Below are 17,733 nucleotides of genomic sequence, written 5' to 3'. Positions count from 1 at the left end.
GCAGAGACGTGGCGAGGCGCCGCGTTCAATCCCCGCGCTACTTCACCCTAGTCCGGTAGGTGCTGGGCCAGTTCACAGTGTTCCTGCGCAGTCTTCTATTAGTGATCCCGCCCGTTGGTATGAATCCAAAATAGAAAGTCGCCGGATTGCTGCCGTTTCTGAGTCCGCCGTCGGTTAGCGCGCTCCAAACAAAAAAAACCTTGTGTCACCTCCCCCTCGTCACCTTTTATAACCCGTGACACGTACAAATAATAATAATAATAATATTATAATACAGGACAACACATGATCCCAACTCAATACAAGTGTATGCGAGGCTGCATCTATCGACACTGAAATCGATACCTAAATACCTAAAAACCTGAAGGGGGCGCCAAAAGTGAAAAGTTACATAGTGTTGCTTTAAATAAGTCAGTTTCACACAAATTACACTGGTTCCACACCAGCAGTGGTCTCCTGGGTGATGAGATAAACTCCATTAAGATAAATGATCTTCACAATGTTCATCTGGCTCAGAAGGCAGGAGAGATGAATGTTGATTTCATACATACAATAAAAGCCCAAAACAATACAATACTAAGTCCATGCATCAACCAAAAAGGTTAAATAGACACAGATCGTGGATTATACACATCGACACAAGGGACAACCAGACCAAATCCAGCTTGGGTTGATAATCTTCAATAGTAGTAAACAGTTATCATTTCCGCCATCGACCATGGAAGAAATAACCACTATTTTTGCTTTATACTTAAGTGGATATCCCACAAACATCGGAACATCAAACACACTCGTGTTTGGGTTCATAACATCACCCGTAGGCACACAACGTTCGGTGAATATCACCGAATACGTCTGAATGACTGCCGCTTGAATTTTTCGCCTGCCGATAATGTGCGTCATTCGCAACCATTCGCGTCTGTGCATTGACGTCGGGATGTACTTGCGTTAAAAATTTGCAGCGCTTTTGCTGTGACCGCAGCATAAGTACAGGCCATATTTTGCCATATTTTACGACTTTAGTTTTTAAATACTTTGTGGAACCAATGCAACAGATGTCAACTCTGAACTTTGATATCCATCCTCATGTTTCAGTGAACGCGGGTTCGGGCGGTGGTCAAAACCCTGATAGCACCAGAGGGTTTCCAGCTTTCTCTCAGTTCCTCCAAAGTATCATGTGTGGAAGTCAGGGAGTCACGGGGAGAGATACTTTGTGGAAAGAGAGTTTCAGAACGAGGCCCGGACGAATATGTATTGGCCTCCAGAAGGGAGCGTCATGTTACATCAAGTCTGTGTCTTTCCTCCCACCGGATCTCCTTCTCTCTCTTTGTGACAGAATGAGGACACTAACTTCTCTCTTTGGAGCATCACTGAAGCAGGTTGAAGTGCATGTAAAAAAAAAAAAGCCTTGACTGCTACGGACATGCAAGGAATAGATGAGAGAACATTTAATAATTTGAATTCCATTCAACAGCTTTGAACATGCACACTCTCCCATGCACAAACACCACACACTCACAACACTGTTTGAATGTGTTGGCCGCCGACGGAACGCAATTTCCTTTTTTTCTTCTCCGTTCCTTTCAACTTGGAATCGTCCGCACGTGGACTAGCCTGACATCGCGTCCTCTACATACACATTCATCTCTAAACGGTCAACGCAAAGCTGCTCATGAATGTCGCTGCACAGAACTGAGCTGTCCATCACGTGTTCTTTACAGTGAGTCCCCACAACTGTGAGGAGGAACCAGGGAGAAGATGTATTTGGGTAGACATGGAGGTGCCTGTTGGTGAGGTGGTCCCTTCTAATTCTACTCCTCTAGCAGTGTCTCCACAATATGTATATGTTGACATCAATCAGACTGACTGCTTTCACAACGATTGCAACAATCCCCCATATAATTATTTGAAAGAAGTTTGATCGGTGAAGAGAATTTGTCTGTTTATTTGTGTGTGCACTTATATTGCTCCCACAGGCAGTGCCTGTAGTGCAGGGCTATTCAACTTCAGTAGCAAGTGGGCCGAATAAGAAAATCACGGGGGGTGTGAGGGCCGCACAGAATATTGATCAAATAATGGCTAAAAATGAAAAACAGTAATGTATATTTCCAAAGGTAAACAGTCACACACGAAAATGCGTCAGTATTGTGTGGCAAAAGTGTTGCGAACAAGCATCACTATAAACATGTTTCAAAGTGTAAATATCCGCTCAAGGTAACCAGTTGTTTCAGATCCCTTCAACCAGGGCAATATTATCAGGAAACACTCCATAAACTTTCATTGTTATGCAGATAACACTCAACTATATTTATCGATAAAACCAGAGGAGAGCAACCAACTCTGTAAAATTCAAGCATGTCTTAAAGACATAAAAACATGGATGACCTGCAACTTCTTGATGTTAAACTCAGACAAAACCGAAGTAATTTTAATCGGCCCTGAGCACCTCAGAGATCAATTATCTGGTGATGTGGATTCTGTAGACGGCATTGCCCTGGCATCCAACACCACTGTAAAGAATCTTGGCGTTATCTTTGATCGGGACTTGTCCTTTAACTCCCACGTAAAGCAAATCTCAAGGACTGCATTCTTTCATCTACGTAATATTTCAAAATCAGGCACATCTTGTCTCAAAAGATGCAGAAAAATTGGTTCACGCTCGTTACTTGAGACTGGATTACTGCAACTCCTTATTAGCAGGCTGCTCTAATAAATCTCTTAGGTCCCTCCAGTTGATCCAGAATGCTGCAGCTCGTGTTCTCACTAAAACTAAGAAAAGAGATCACATCACTCCTGCACTAGCTGCTCTGCACTGGCTCCCAGTAAAATCAAGAATCACTTTTAAAATTCTTCTCTTAACCTACAAAGCCTTGATTGGTGATGCTCCATCATATCTTAAGGAGCTTGTCGTACCATATTGCCCCACTAGAGAGCTACGCTCACTAAATGCGGGACTACTTGTAGTTCCTAGAGTCTTAAAAAGTAGAATGGGAGCCAGAGCCTTTAGTTATCAAGCTCCTCTTTTATGGAACCAGCTTCCAATTTCAGTCCGGGAGGCAGACACAGTCACCTCGTTTAAGAGTAGACTTAAGACCTTCCTCTTTGACAGAGCTTATAGTTAGGGCTGAATCAGGTTTGCCCTGGTCCAGCCCCTTGATATGCTGCTATAGGCTTATAGCTGCCGGGGACGTTTTAGGATGCACTGAGTACCTATCTCCTCTTTTTCTCTCCTTAAGGATGAATTTTCATCTCTCAATCACACGTTACTAACTCTGCTTTCTCCCGAAGTCCTTTTGACTTTACGTCTCATGGGGTCATCGGACCCTATGAGACGGCATAGATCCTATCTGCCTGATGGATCGTCTGGGTCGTGGAATTCCTGCTCATGACTACGCCACTGTCCTGTTGAGACTCCGCCCTCCTCCTCCCCACCGCCATCTGCCTGATGGATCGTGGAGGTCTCCATCGTGGAATATGCCTACTATGAACTATTCATACACTCTGTCATATTCATTGAATGTATTTTAACTCTAAATCTGTCCTTCTGTACACATTACATCTATTGCATCTGTCCATCCTAGGAGAGGGATCCTCCTCTGTTGCTCTCCTCCAGGTTTCTTCCCTTTTTCCCCTGAAGGGTTATTTGGGAGTTTTTCCTGGTCCGATGTGAGGTTTTGGGGCAGGGATGTCTATGTGTACAGATTGTAAAGCACTCCGAGACAAATTTGTAATTTGTGAAATTGGGCTATACAAATAAACTGAATTGAATTGAATTGAACTGTTCCCATGAAACATAAGAAATGTGACTTAATGGATCAATATATAAGTTACTTGGGCTGAAACTAATATCTGGTGGCGCAGCGCACAGACTGCGTGTCTTTGAGTGCAGTCTCCTTTTGCGTGAAAGAGATCGAAAGCAGGTCGGGCGATATTTTTATTTTTATTTTTTCGAAAATGTATTTCTTCATACGTGGCTGTGATGCACTGCTCACTTATACAATCGTAATCGCCGAAATGGATATGAACGGTGGCTTGAAGATCTCCAGCAATATGTTTGTGAATGTGTGACGAATCTGGTGAGCGAGACAGAGCCCCGCTGCAGATGTTAAGAGAACACAACGCACGCGCAGGGAAACCAGTAGGTTTGAAAACCAGAAGGGGTGTAACACCGGCAACCAACACGGGTGCGTAACATAAAGATGTAACCATACAGGTTTGGTTGAGGCAACAGTGAAACTCAATGGCTCTGGGTTAGATGTCTCAATGTATAAAAGAGGCGTGTCCGTCAGTTTTATTTTTTCTTACCAAGCTATACTGATTTGCAGGCAGTCTTGCGGGCCATAGTTAAACTCAAACGGGCCGTATCCGGCCCTCGGACCGCTAGTTGAATAGGCCTGCTGTAGTGTATGAATGGTAAATGATGGCAGTGCTGAGGACTGCAGGTGAACTCTGCACCAACCAAGAGTCACCTGAAAAGGGCTTTCTAATAGTTTGGTGAGGTTTATGTTGTCAACCACATATGGATATGGAGGTTAAATTAGCTCTCAGTAAAGATGTACATAGAGAACAAAGTATCAGGGCTTTTGGCCTGTAAGACTTTTGGGGGGGGGGGCGGGGGCTTTTCTTAGATTTTTGGTCATTTGACCTTTTAGGTTTTTGATGTCTACGAGCATTTTTAGGTTTGGGGCATTTTGTATTTTCGAGTCCTAATAAGGTCTCATTACTCATTTATTTAATGTCATTTTTTTATATAACATATTGACAAAATACAAATCTATATATTGTCTTTGTACATTTCAACAAAAGTCAAATCTAGCTCATCCGTAACAAAAATCTTAGTTTTACTAGTTTGCCCCTTGTTTTTACAGTAAATGGACACACTACATCAGAGGTCCCCAAACTTTTTCCTGAGAGGGCCACATAACGTTTCCCTTGTCTGCTGGAGGGCCAGCCGGGGGGGGGGGGGGGGGGTGCTAGTGAGAAGTCAGAGTGTGCTCGCCAGATCCATTTTTACAATGGATTCCACTTAAGAGTTAAGAAAAAGGGGGGCTGTGAGTCAGTGGTTAGCAGGTCCGTCTTTCAATCAGGGGCTTGGCGGTTTAATCCCCGCCCTAGTTGATGTGTCCTTGAGCAAGACACTTAACCCTGAATTGCTATGCATGTAACATGATTGTAAGTCGCTTAGGAAAAAAGCGTTGGCTAAATGACATGTGGTAATGTATTAAAAACCTATTTGAATAGTTGTATTGTTATCAATATTATATACGGTCAATCCTCGCTGTCCCGACTGCCCATGAGGAGACAACATTGGTAAGTAATACTAATTAACTTTATTTGAATAGCACTTTCCAAATCATAATTAAAAAATTGCTTATCTTAAAGAAACAATACATTTCAAGTTTTTTTTTAAAGAATATATTTCAAGTGTAAAGCTGAATCAGCCGTCTTGAGGATCCATGATTTTCTTTCCTTTGTGGAGTTATCATTTGTACCTTATCTCTTCTCATTGATAATTTTTGTCCCATTTTTCTTATTTATTTATTTAAAACACTGTTAAATTGTCCTTCTGCTCCCCCATGAGAACCACGAGCAGCAAGAGGAACACAGTCCTCGGTGTGTCAGGTGGGTCCACCAGCAGCGTATCCTTGTCTGGCGTTCGAAGACTGGAAGCATCACCAAGGATTGATACATATTTAATCCAAGTGTGTCAATGGTGTCCCCCCCCCCCCCTCACTAGCAGACAAGCCAAAAGTTAAAAAATCATGGTGATAAGACGTTAAATAGTAAATTGATGTGTTATTCATACGCCGTTTAGTGATAACAGGCTGGTTTTGGCTTTCCACCTACAAAATAAGGTTTTTATTCCAGATAAGGCATTAATGCCTGCCGGACTGAAGAAAAAATGTATGGGTGATTCTTACCGGCTGTAATCTAGTTAGTTTCTTATGTCAACCATCTATAGGCAGCAGGTATCTGTTGCATCTGCGGTCTCTAAACTGGTGCATTGATGCCTCCTGTCAATCAACCACCACGCACAGCGGATTCACTGCTTACTTCCTGTAAAGTAGACCTCTGTTCGTGTGCTCAGCAAACTCCCTGATTTGATTACGTTAAACAAAGTTTCTACTGCAAATTACACAGGCGTGTTAGAGACGGTCACATTGAAACCAGTTCACACAGATTAATTCAAACTTAACCTTTCTTTGTTAATTAGTCTCTCGGGGCCTTCTCTTGCTGCCGGTCCTTCCTCAGCGTCTCCATCCATTAAAGAGACGGGCCAAAGTACCGCCCGGAGTCAAGCAATTTAAATTACAGTAGATGTGTGTGACTGTGATGACCAACAGGACGTGATGGATTTGTATGAAAACCTAATGATGTTGTGGATCATTGTCAGGGTCATCTATTCATGTTGTAATAAATCAGAGTAAACGGATTAAACTGTGAACCTGACGCACCAGAGAGGAGAAGCTGTTTGGAAACGGTCAGGCACTTTCAACAAATACAGTCTCCTCTCTCTGTCATCACACACACACACACACACTTAAGCCACGCCCCTCGCTGCTTGAGCCCTCACAAGAAGCTGATGAGATGGATGTTCGTGTGATACGTGGTCACGAGGTTCCCCTGTGATCTTGTGACCTCACAGGAATCCAGCTGCTTCGCAGGTCATTTACTGTAGATCGTTGGATTATTGTACAACTGTGCATCTTAAAAGGGGTCATCGTCTGATTTTGGCGAGCGTTAATAGAGCTGCTGTGTTTATATGTGAAACAGTTAAAACATTCATTAACAGGGCACACTTTATTGAACGGTTTATTTGAACCATAGCTCTTTTAACAACCAATGAACAGCCTTCGTAAAACTGCACCTGCTGCCGGCGGCGTTGGCTTGTGGGACAGATGTGTTGTTACCGAAAGGTTGGAGAACGAAAGAAACACACACACGACCTCCCCACATGTTCACAGCATGCCTGGCAGAATGGCCTCCCCAGGTCCATTTGTCTATGTTGTTTCCCAATGGGGATGGTTCCCCCTCAGTGTGGGCAGGACACTCATCTTTTCGCTGTAGAAACTGCAGTGACATCATCTTCACAAGATACACTCTCTGGTAAAAAGAAAAAGAGCAGGTACTATATCAAACTATTGCTCATGGAAACACAAAAGACAAGAGTGGGTGTGCACACATTGGTCCTGTGCAGAGAAGGATGATCGACATCACTGCTGACCTGTGATCAGTTTTAATTTGACTTTAAAATGATGTGGTTTAGATGTCAGTGTTTCCAGATCTCAATATTTCCTTTGGCGAGTACATTGTACATCATAACTGATCAGAATCACAACTGTTTATTGCCAAGTACGTTACACACACATAAGACATTTGACATGGTGAATAGTGCATAGCAATAATCACAATGGTATGACATGCAATTTATAAATAGGAAATGTATAATAAAATATGGTAAACAAACAAATAACAGTATGTTAAAACAAATATATTATTAATGTGGCATGTGTTAGTCAATAGAGAAAATGTGTGCAATGGTGTGTAACTGTAAGAAACAATACTGATTATACTGTCAACTCTTAGAAAAGGACCCAAATTATAGATAGCCAGAATGATCCTTTGACTCTGAATATGTTAGTAGACTGGGTCAGAAGGAGCTGCAATGAATTATGGGTCACTGCTTGACTGGAACTTGTAAAATCCCACATATGATCACAGCTGTAGCAATATAGTTCAACTACATTTGGCCCGAAAAGTTAGTTTGGTGCCAACTTTGGTGGGCGATAGCTTTGCGCGTGTGTGTGTGTGTGCGCTCTGACCAGTGCTCCACCACTCCTGTGCTGAGAGCTGCTGCACACACTTTAACCTCCCATGTAGGCATGAAATAATGTCCTCACTTTACTGTCACTCTAACAGCACCGACCTTCGAGGAGGTGGCTCACAGGCAGAGAAAGTTCCAATGAACTCCTCACATACCGCCAAGTCAATTTCAGTCATATGGCCCAGTATTAAAAAGCACACATTTGCATCAAGGGTCTGGACATATACACACACACACACACACACGTGGAACTCTAGATATTTTACTGGTTAATATCATCCGAATCAGAACTGCTTATTGTCAAGTAGGATAGAAGGAATTTGGCCACCGATCGTACGAGCTGGTATTCGCTCTAAATAGATTGATCCGTTGACTCCGTAAAGGAACATCAGAAAAGCCCATGTGTATGATCAATATGTGTATGATCAGTATGCATATGATCAATATGTGTATGATCAGTATGTGTATGATCAGTATGTGTATGATCAATATGTGTATGATCAGCATGTGTATGATCAGTATGTGTATGATCAGTATGTTTATGAACAGTATGCATATGATCAGTATGTGTATGACCAATATGTGTATGATCAGTATGTATATGATCAGTGTGAGTATGATCAATATTTTTATGATCAGTCACTCTGCCAGGAGGAGTTAGAGGTGAATTACTGTCCGTGTAAGACCTGCAGGACCAGACGTGGAGTTCAGAGGAGGAGAGCTGATGGATTGCTCAGAACAAATGCACAGGGATTTTGCCACGTTTGTATTTGTGTAGCGATGGACTATCGGCGTCTCGCAGAGCATCACCGTGTTGCATAATCACAATACATTATTCTTGAAAAAGATCTCTTATCTATATCTCTGTTTATTTGCCTATTTTTTTCTGCTCTCTCGTTGCTTTTGTTCAAAGCAATCTGTTCTTCTTTTGTATGATAGAAGTTCAGAGAGACACTTCTGGGATGCTCCCCCATCCACTTTACGAGAACATATAAGATCTGCTTGCATGTGTGTTCGCCGGTCATCCCTTCAGGGTGAAGTAATGCCATGAGTCATACAGGAATACTCTGGACACTGGTGGTGGAGGTGAGGAGACTTGGCTGAAGACCGAGGAGGACGGGATGTGGGTCGGGGCTTCTGGTGAGCTCAGCGTAAGGAACCCCGGCCACTTGATGTGAGGACAACTGGAGGTGGAGGAGGGCTGAAGATCGTGGCTAAATCTGATTGGATTAACTTGAAAGAGCGAACACCCATCGTCATTCTTTGAGTCTTTCTCACTGAATTTCCGCAACGCTTCATCAGTTCAAATGGTGTCTCCTTCCAATGAGAAGGTTGGGGGTCATTGAAGACTCCCCTGACCTCCAGGTTACCGAGGGATGTAACCAAACTCAGTAATTGGTTGAGTTCTGATTGAAAGTTTGAGGCAAATGGTGTTAGATCTCTCTGATACCAAACACACGGTTAGAGTCAACAGAACTAACTGGCATGTGACCTCCGATAGGATGGCCCGGCTCAGGCTGTGTTCAGCAGGGCAGAACTGCAGACCTGGACTGGGGGAACTTGTTGAGCGGTGGAAAGAACACGTTCAGGAACTCCTGAACCCGAACAACATGGCAGAGTTTGAAGACTCGGGAGAAGACTCATCAGTATTCCCGGAAGAGGTTGTTGAGGTGGTCAGAAATCTCCTCAGCGGCAAGGTGCGAGGGGTGGAAGAGACTTGCCCTGAGATATACACTCTGTCATATTTATTTAATGTGTTTATTTAACTCTATCATGCTTTATTCTGTACACATGACATCTACTGCTTCTGTCCATCCAGGGAGAGGGATCCTCCTCTGTTTTTCCTGATCCCATGTAAGGTCAAAGGTCAGGGATGTCGTATATGTACAGACTGTAAAGCCCATTGAGGAAAATATTTAATCTGAGAAATCGGGCTACAGAAAATAAACCGAATTGAATTGAGATGCTGGAGGCCATGGACATTGTTGCGCTGTCTTGGCTGACACTCAATGTCACGTGGAGGTCGGGGATATTTCTCAAACCTTGAAAAGAGGTCCATCACTGACCTCGTCTTAGCGTTCGACGAGTTGGGAGTGAGGACGTGTTGATTCAAGAGCAGCAGGAGTAGGCGTATTAAAAATGCCAAATGCACTTCCTCAGTGAGTTTTATCCGAGACGGGTCAACCCAATAATGCCCCAGGGTGAATGTCTTTCAACTGAAGGAAACCGCTCTGAGATCCCACTGCAGTAACTGCATGCAACGGTGGCATCCGTCTAGCGCCGAGGACTCGATCCGCTCCGGTATTTCATCTTCATACGGCCTGCGTCAGCTCACCCGACAGTTGCAACACCGTGTGAATGAAAGCCGTTAAGATGATTTACTTGGTATCGACCTTGTTCAGTCCCATTAAAAGATCACCTGCAACAGGAAACATCTGGCTGCCGGTGGCAGCTCATCCAGGACTGCCAGCAAAGGAATGTTGAACTATAAATATTCGGTTTTCAGACGCTAAAACAGGCGGCAGTAAAAACAAGACAACGGCGGCTCGCTGGCAGCGCGCCAAGGACCAATTAAAATGTGGTGTGAGTGTGTGTTAGCATACAAGCTAATAGACATTCAGCTCACTGATCCAAATGAGTGCATTTTGGCTCTCACACACACAGAGGAGGTGAGATGGTGAAAGCGACAGATGGAGGAGAAGCTTGGCGTCGGCACTTAATTCACATTTTGTGTTCAAAAACAGATTGTTTTTTTCTTCCATTGCGTACTTTGCATCGAGCTGATAACACCACGTTTAGTGGTCGCCAGGTCCAGGTACATTCTTTTGGCTCTTTCCATTTTATTGTATATCGGCAGTCATCCATATCGAGCACCTGCAAGGACAACATGCTTTTATTCCTGAAGAGATGGTGTGAACAGGAACATTGTGGGTCATGGTCAGCTCTATATAAATCCTCTAAAAATGCCCTTTCATTTTGTATTTTAAATATGGAACCAGCTGGAATCCATCCGTCATTCCCAGACTTCACAATTGGGGTTGCGCTAATATGTTGAATTAATACAATTCAAAATATTAGTGTAGGAAAAATATGATACGTCTTAGAGAATGCTATGAATCAAGTTCAACTTTTTGTTTTGTTTTTTGGGGTATGTATGTGTGTTTTTATGTATGTATGTATGTATGTATATGCATGTATCATTGCTGTTTTATGTGTGCATGTGTGTGTGTGTGTATATATATATTTTTTTGTATGATATTGTTGTATTTGTTTTATGTTAATATGTCTAAACTAATAACAACATTTAAGTGACCAAGTATTTCATTGATTTCTATCGTATTAAACTGTTACATGGTAACTGTATCGTAGCGCATCACAGAAAATTCTATGTATTCATTGATTTATTTCTGATAAGAAATTCATAATTAGCATTAGTAATATTATTAAATGAACATAGACAGTCCAAGTGTGTGAGCTGTGTATCAGCAGCCGTTGTTGAAGTGGTTCACATTTTCTCTCTCTGTTGCCACAGCCTTTAAAGTTTCAGGGGGAAAAAAGCCGTGGAATCCATTGAGGGCACATTAGAAATCTCCTCTGGACACAGGGTTCAAAGCAGAGTTCTTAAGCCACCTTCAAAAACAATCGGGGGAAACTGAGCAGCACAGGGAGCACTGTTCCCTTGAATCCATGGAAATAACCTGTGAAATCAAAGGCCGCTCTTGACTGCTGGCAGGAGAGAAGAGCGGCGCAACACAAACACAGCAATCATGCGCGGGGAAAGACAGACGGAGATTAGAACGCCGGCGCATTGCGCCGTGCTTTCAAATGCACGATGCCTTTGACTGTCCTTGTGGCTTACATGATGTAAAACCACCACACAGAGGTGTAACCTGGGGTGCCACTTGCCACTTTTACAATCTTTGATTTAGCTTTTGACAGGAGGCGTGCTAAAGCACACATTCACACACACACACACACACACACACAAGATGCACCCAGCAGCTACGGATGGCGTTGTGATTGCACCAGCATGGTACTGTACACAGCACCTTTCCACAGAGAGGTGACACAACGTGGCGCGTATGAGAGAAATGGGAAAGGATGAAAGAAAGTTGACAGGTAAATTGAAGAGATAGGATGAGGCTGGGGACACGGGAGGGCTGATAACAGCAGGGTTGCGGGGGAGCGGTTGAATCCATTCTTCTTAGCCTTGCCATCCTCCACAGAGGGATGGCTAATACCACTTGCTAAACGGTCTGTTTCATGCTGAGATTTAAAGGGCTTGACCCGGTTTACAGTAGTCAACAGTGTGTGTGTGTGTGTGTGTTAAATATTGTGTGTACTTGTGTCTTAGAATGTTTGCTAATGGGTGGCGCTGTCTTTGTTGGACCATAGAGTTCGTGAAATTCACCTTGTTTGTTGTCTTCGAACGAGTTATTTAGTGCAAAAGTGAAAACATGTTGAAATGAAAATGAAAACAGAAAAATGTTTCAACTCGCCAACTCTGCAGTTCCACTCGGCTCTACAGAACCTCTGTGTGTCTTTCAGCCAGGCAGAAACCTCCAAACCTGAAAAGTGAAACCAACGGTGAAGTGCTTCAAATGTGTATTCTCTCCACTGACCATCAGGGGGCGACTCCTCCGGTTGTATCGAAGTCTATGAGAAAAAGACTCCACTTCTCTCTTGATTTATTCCCTCAGTAAACATAGTAAACATGAGTTTATGGTCTCAATCTCCAGTTTTAAAAATCTGTTTAAATACAACATGATGTTTTTTTCCAAAATTATGGTCCAATTAGAGTCAAATGGACCATAAAGCAGGGTATGCTTTTGGGCGGGGCTACCTTATGTTTGACAGGTCAATTCAATTCAATTCAGTTTATTTGTATAGCCCAATTTCACAAATTACAAATTTGTCTCGGAGTGCTTTACAATCTGTACACATAGACATCCCTGCCCCAAAACCTCACATCGGACCAGGAAAAACTCCCAAATAACCCTTCAGGGGGAAAAAAAGGGAAGAAACCTGGAGGAGAGCAACAGAGGAGGATCCCTCTCCTAGGATGGACAGATGCAATAGATGTAATGTGTACAGAAGGACAGATTTAGAGTTAAAATACATTCAATGAATATGACAGAGTGTATGAATAGTTCATAGTAGGCATATTCCACGATGGAGACCTCCACGATCCATCAGGCAGATGGCGGTGGGGAGGAGGAGTGGCGGAGTCTCAACAGGACAGTGGCGTAGTCATGAGCAGGAATTCCACGACCCAGACGATCCATCAGGCAGATAGGATCTATGCCGTCTCATAGGGTCCGATGACCCCATGAGACGTAAAGTCAAGGACTTCCGGGAGAAAGCAGAGTTAGTAACGTGTGATTGAGAGATGAAAATTCATCCTTAAGGAGAGAAAAAGAGGAGATAGGTACTCAGTGCATCCTAAAACGTCCCCGGCAGCTATAAGCCTATAGCAGCATATCAAGGGGCTGGACCAGGGCAAACCTGATTCAGCCCTAACTATAAGCTCTGTCAAGAGGAAGGTCTTAAGTCTACTCTTAAACGAGGTGACTGTGTCTGCCTCCCGGACTGAAATTGGAAGCTGGTTCCATAAAAGAGGAGCTTGATAACTAAAGGCTCTGGCTCCCATTCTACTTTTTAAGACTCTAGGAACTACAAGTAGTCACGCATTTAGTGAGCGTAGCTCTCTAGTGGGGCAATATGGTACGACAAGCTCCTTAAGATATGATGGAGCATCACCAATCAAGGCTTTGTAGGTTAAGAGAAGAATTTTAAAAGTGATTCTTGATTTTACTGGGAGCCAGTGCAGAGCAGCTAGTGCAGGAGTGATGTGATCTCTTTTCTTAGTTTTAGTGAGAACACGAGCTGCAGCATTCTGGATCAACTGGAGGGACCTAAGAGACTTATTAGAGCAGCCTGATAATAAGGAGTTGCAGTAATCCAGTCTCGAAGTAACGAACGCGTGAACCAATTTTTCTGCATCTTTTTGAGACAAGATGTGCCTGATTTTGAAATATTACGTAGATGAAAGAATGCAGTCCTTGAGATTTGCTTTACGTGGGAGTTAAAGGACAAGTCCCGATCAAAGATAACGCCAAGATTCTTTACAGTGGTGTTGGATGCCAGGGCAATGCCGTCTACAGAATCCACATCACCAGATAATTGATCTCTGAGGTGCTCAGGGCCGATTAAAATTACTTGGTTTTGTCTGAGTTTAACATCAAGAAGTTGCAGGTCATCCATGTTTTATGTCTTTAAGACATGCTTGAATTTTACAGAGTTGGTTGCTCTCCTCTGGTTTTATCGATAAATATAGTTGAGTGTCATCTGCATAACAATGAAAGTTTATGGAGTGTTTCCTGATAATATTGCCCAAAGGAAGCATGTATAAGGTAAATAAAATTGGTCCAAGCACAGAACCTTGTGGAACTCCGTGATTAACGTTGGTGGTTATCGAGGCGTCATCGTTTACAAATACAAACTGAGATCGATCTGATAAATAGGATTTAAACCAAATTAGTGCCGTGCCTGAAATGCCAATCGACTGCTCCAGTCTCTGTAACAGGATGTCATGGTCAATGGTGTCGAATGCAGCACTAAGGTCTAACAAGACCAGGACAGAGAGAGTCCTTTATCTGCTGCCATTAAGAGGTCATTTGTAATTTTCACCAGTGCCGTCTCGGTGCTGTGGTGTTTTCTAAATCCTGATTGAAATTTCTCAAATAAACTATTATGATGTAGAAAGTCGCACAACTGATTTGCGACCACTTTCTCAAGGATCTTGGAGAGGAAGGGAGGTTAGAGATCGGTCTGTAGTTAGCCAATACCTCTGGATCCAGAGTGGGCTTCTTCAGGAGAGGTTTAATAACAGCCACCTTGAAGGAGTGTGGTACGTGGCCTGTTAGCAGAGACACATTGATAATATCTAATAGAGCCGCCAATTAAAGGCAAAACGTCTTTAAGCAGCCTCGTCGGGATGGGGTCCAAGAGACAGGTAGACGTGTTAAGTAGAAACCGTTGAAAATAATTGGTCACGGTTGCTAGGAGAAAAAACCTCCAAATATACACCAGGGCATACAGCGGTTTCCAAGGCCATTCCACTTGAGGACAGATTGGCACTGGTTATGGGCAAGAGATTATTAATCTTGTCCCTAATAGTTAAAATCTTTTCATTAAAGAAGTTCATAAAGTCATTACCACTAAGGTTTATAGGAATGCTCGGCTCCACAGAGCTGTGACTCTCTGTCAGCCTGGCTACAGTGCTGAAGAGAAACCTGGGGTTGTTTTATTTTTCTATTATTGATGAGTAATAGGCTGCTCTGGCATTACGGAGGGCCTTCTTATATGTTTTAAGACTATCTCGCCAAACTAAGCGGGATTCTTGAGATTAGTTGAACGCCATATGCGTTCAAGCTTTGTGACGTTGCTTCAGTTTGCGGGTCTGAGGGTTATACCAGGAGCAAACCTCCTCTTCCTCACTGTCTTCTTCTTCAGAGGGCTATCGAGTCCAGTGTCATTCTCAGAGAGCCTATGGCACTGTCAACAAGATGATCAATCTGGGACGGACTAAAGTTAGACCAGGAGTCCTCTGTTATATTGAGACGTGGTATCGAATCAAATACAGAAGGAATCGCTTCTTTAAATTTAGCTACAGCACTATCAGTTAGACATCTAGTGTAGAAACTTTTGACTAACGGAGTACACTCCGGTAGTATAAATTCAAAAGTTATGAGGTTGTGGTCTGACAGAAGAGGATTCTGTGGGAAGACGTTCAAATGCTCAATGTCAACGCCATAAGTAAGAACAAGATCAAGCGTGTGGCCAAAGCTGTGAGTGGGTTTCTGTACTCTCTGACAGAAGCCAATCGAGTCCAACAAGGAGATGAATGCAGCACTAAGGCAATCATTATCAACATCCACATGGATATTAAAATCTCCAACAATAATAACTTTATCGGTTTTAAGAACCAAACTTGATATAAATTCTGAGAATTCAGATATAAACTCTGAATATGGACCTGGTGGCTGGTACAGAATCACAAATTGAATTGGCTGTAGTGTTTTCCAGGTTGGATGTGAAAGACTAAGAACAAGGCTTTCAAATGAGGTGTAGTGTAATTTTGGTTGAGGATTAATTAATAGGCTCGATTCAAAGATGGCTGCTACTCCACCTCCTCGACCGGTGCCTCGAGGAATGTGAGTATTAATATGACTTGGAGGAGTCGATTCATTCAGGCAGACATATTCTTCATGGCTCAGCCAGGTTTCAGTTAGGCAACATAAATCAATGTGATTATCTGATATTAAATCATTCAGTAACACAGCTTTAGATGACAGAGATCGAATATTTAGGAGACCACATTTAATAGACCTATTTTGTTGCACTGCTGAAATAATTGTGTTAACTTGTATAAGGTTATTGTGTACGACTCCTCTTCTGCTTACTTTTGATTTATTTAATTGAAGTGGCCGTGGGACAGACACAGTCTCTACTCTAAAGTCAAGGGTGGGTAACTGCTCGAATGGAAGAGCAGAGAAGGGTGTTAAACTACAACTCTGCTCCCGGTTCCTGATCTGAACCCTGGGTTGTCATAGATTAAGTCCGGTGATCAACTTGGTCATATTCGCAGAAATGAGGCGCTCCGTCCAACGTGGGATGAATGCCGTCTCTCCTCATCAGATCAGGTTTTCCCAGAAAGTCTTCCAGTTGTCTACGTAGCCCACATTATTCGCTGGGCACCACCTCGACAGCCAGCGGTTGAAAGACGACATTCGGCTATACAATTCGTCTGTCTGCAAATTTGGGAGAGGGCCAGAGAAAATTACGGTGTCCGACAACGTCTTGGCATAAGCACACACCGATTCCACATTAATTTTAGTGAGTTCCGAGCGGCGGGCTCGGGCGCCATTACCACCGGCGTGTATTACAATCTGACTGTATCTCCGCTTATCCTTAGCCAGCAGCTTCAAACAAGACTCCACGTCGCCCGCTCTGGCCCCCGGGAGGCACACGACTCTGGTCCGTGGCTTCGCTATTTTCACGTTCCTGACTATAGAGCTCCCGATAACCAGGGTGTGTTCCTCAGCGGGTGTGTCGCTGAGCAGGAAAACTGGTTCGAAACGTGAAGTGGTTGGTGCACAGCGGGCTTCTGTGTAGACTTACGACTCCTGCGAACAGTTACCCAACCATCCGGCTGCACGGTTACCGCGGGCACAGCTAACAGCTGACTGTAGCTCGCGCCGACTACGGGAGAGGGCGGGCTAACTAGCATAGCTGTCTGAGCTTCGATAGCGGAGCCGTGCATCTAACCCACTTAGACCTGCCTCCAACCTAGCAAATAAACTACACTTGTTGCATGTATCGTTATCATTAAGGAGGCAGGGGATAACTATACATGAGACACACTGAGCAAGAGGAGCGGGAGGGAGAGAAGAAGAAGTCATGCTCGCTGTTGAGCTGGCAACCAAAGCTTACCGGAAGAGTGAGATGATGCGTTCAGGAGCAGCTGGTTGTATCGATGTCTATGAGAAAAAGACTCACTTCTCTCTTGATTTATTCCCTCAGTAAACATAGTAAACATGAGTTTATGGTCTCAATCTCCAGTTTTAAAAATCTGTTTAAATACAACATGATGTTTTTTTCCAAAATTATGGTCCAATTAGAGTCAAATGGACCATAAAGCAGGGTATGCTTTTAAGGGCTACCTTATGTTTGACAGGTCAATTCAATTCAATTCAGTTTATTTGTATAGCCCAATTTCACAAATTACAAATTTGTCTCGGAGTGCTTTACAATCTGTACACATAGACATCCCTGCCCCAAAACCTCACATCGGACCAGGAAAAACTCCCAAATAACCCTTCAGGGGAAAAAGGAAGAAACCTGGA

The sequence above is a fragment of the Pseudoliparis swirei genome, chromosome 19, assembly GCF_029220125.1.
Source record: "Pseudoliparis swirei isolate HS2019 ecotype Mariana Trench chromosome 19, NWPU_hadal_v1, whole genome shotgun sequence".
Taxonomy (NCBI): Eukaryota; Metazoa; Chordata; class Actinopteri; order Perciformes; family Liparidae; genus Pseudoliparis; species Pseudoliparis swirei.
Note: the sequence above shows the minus strand (reverse complement) of the source record.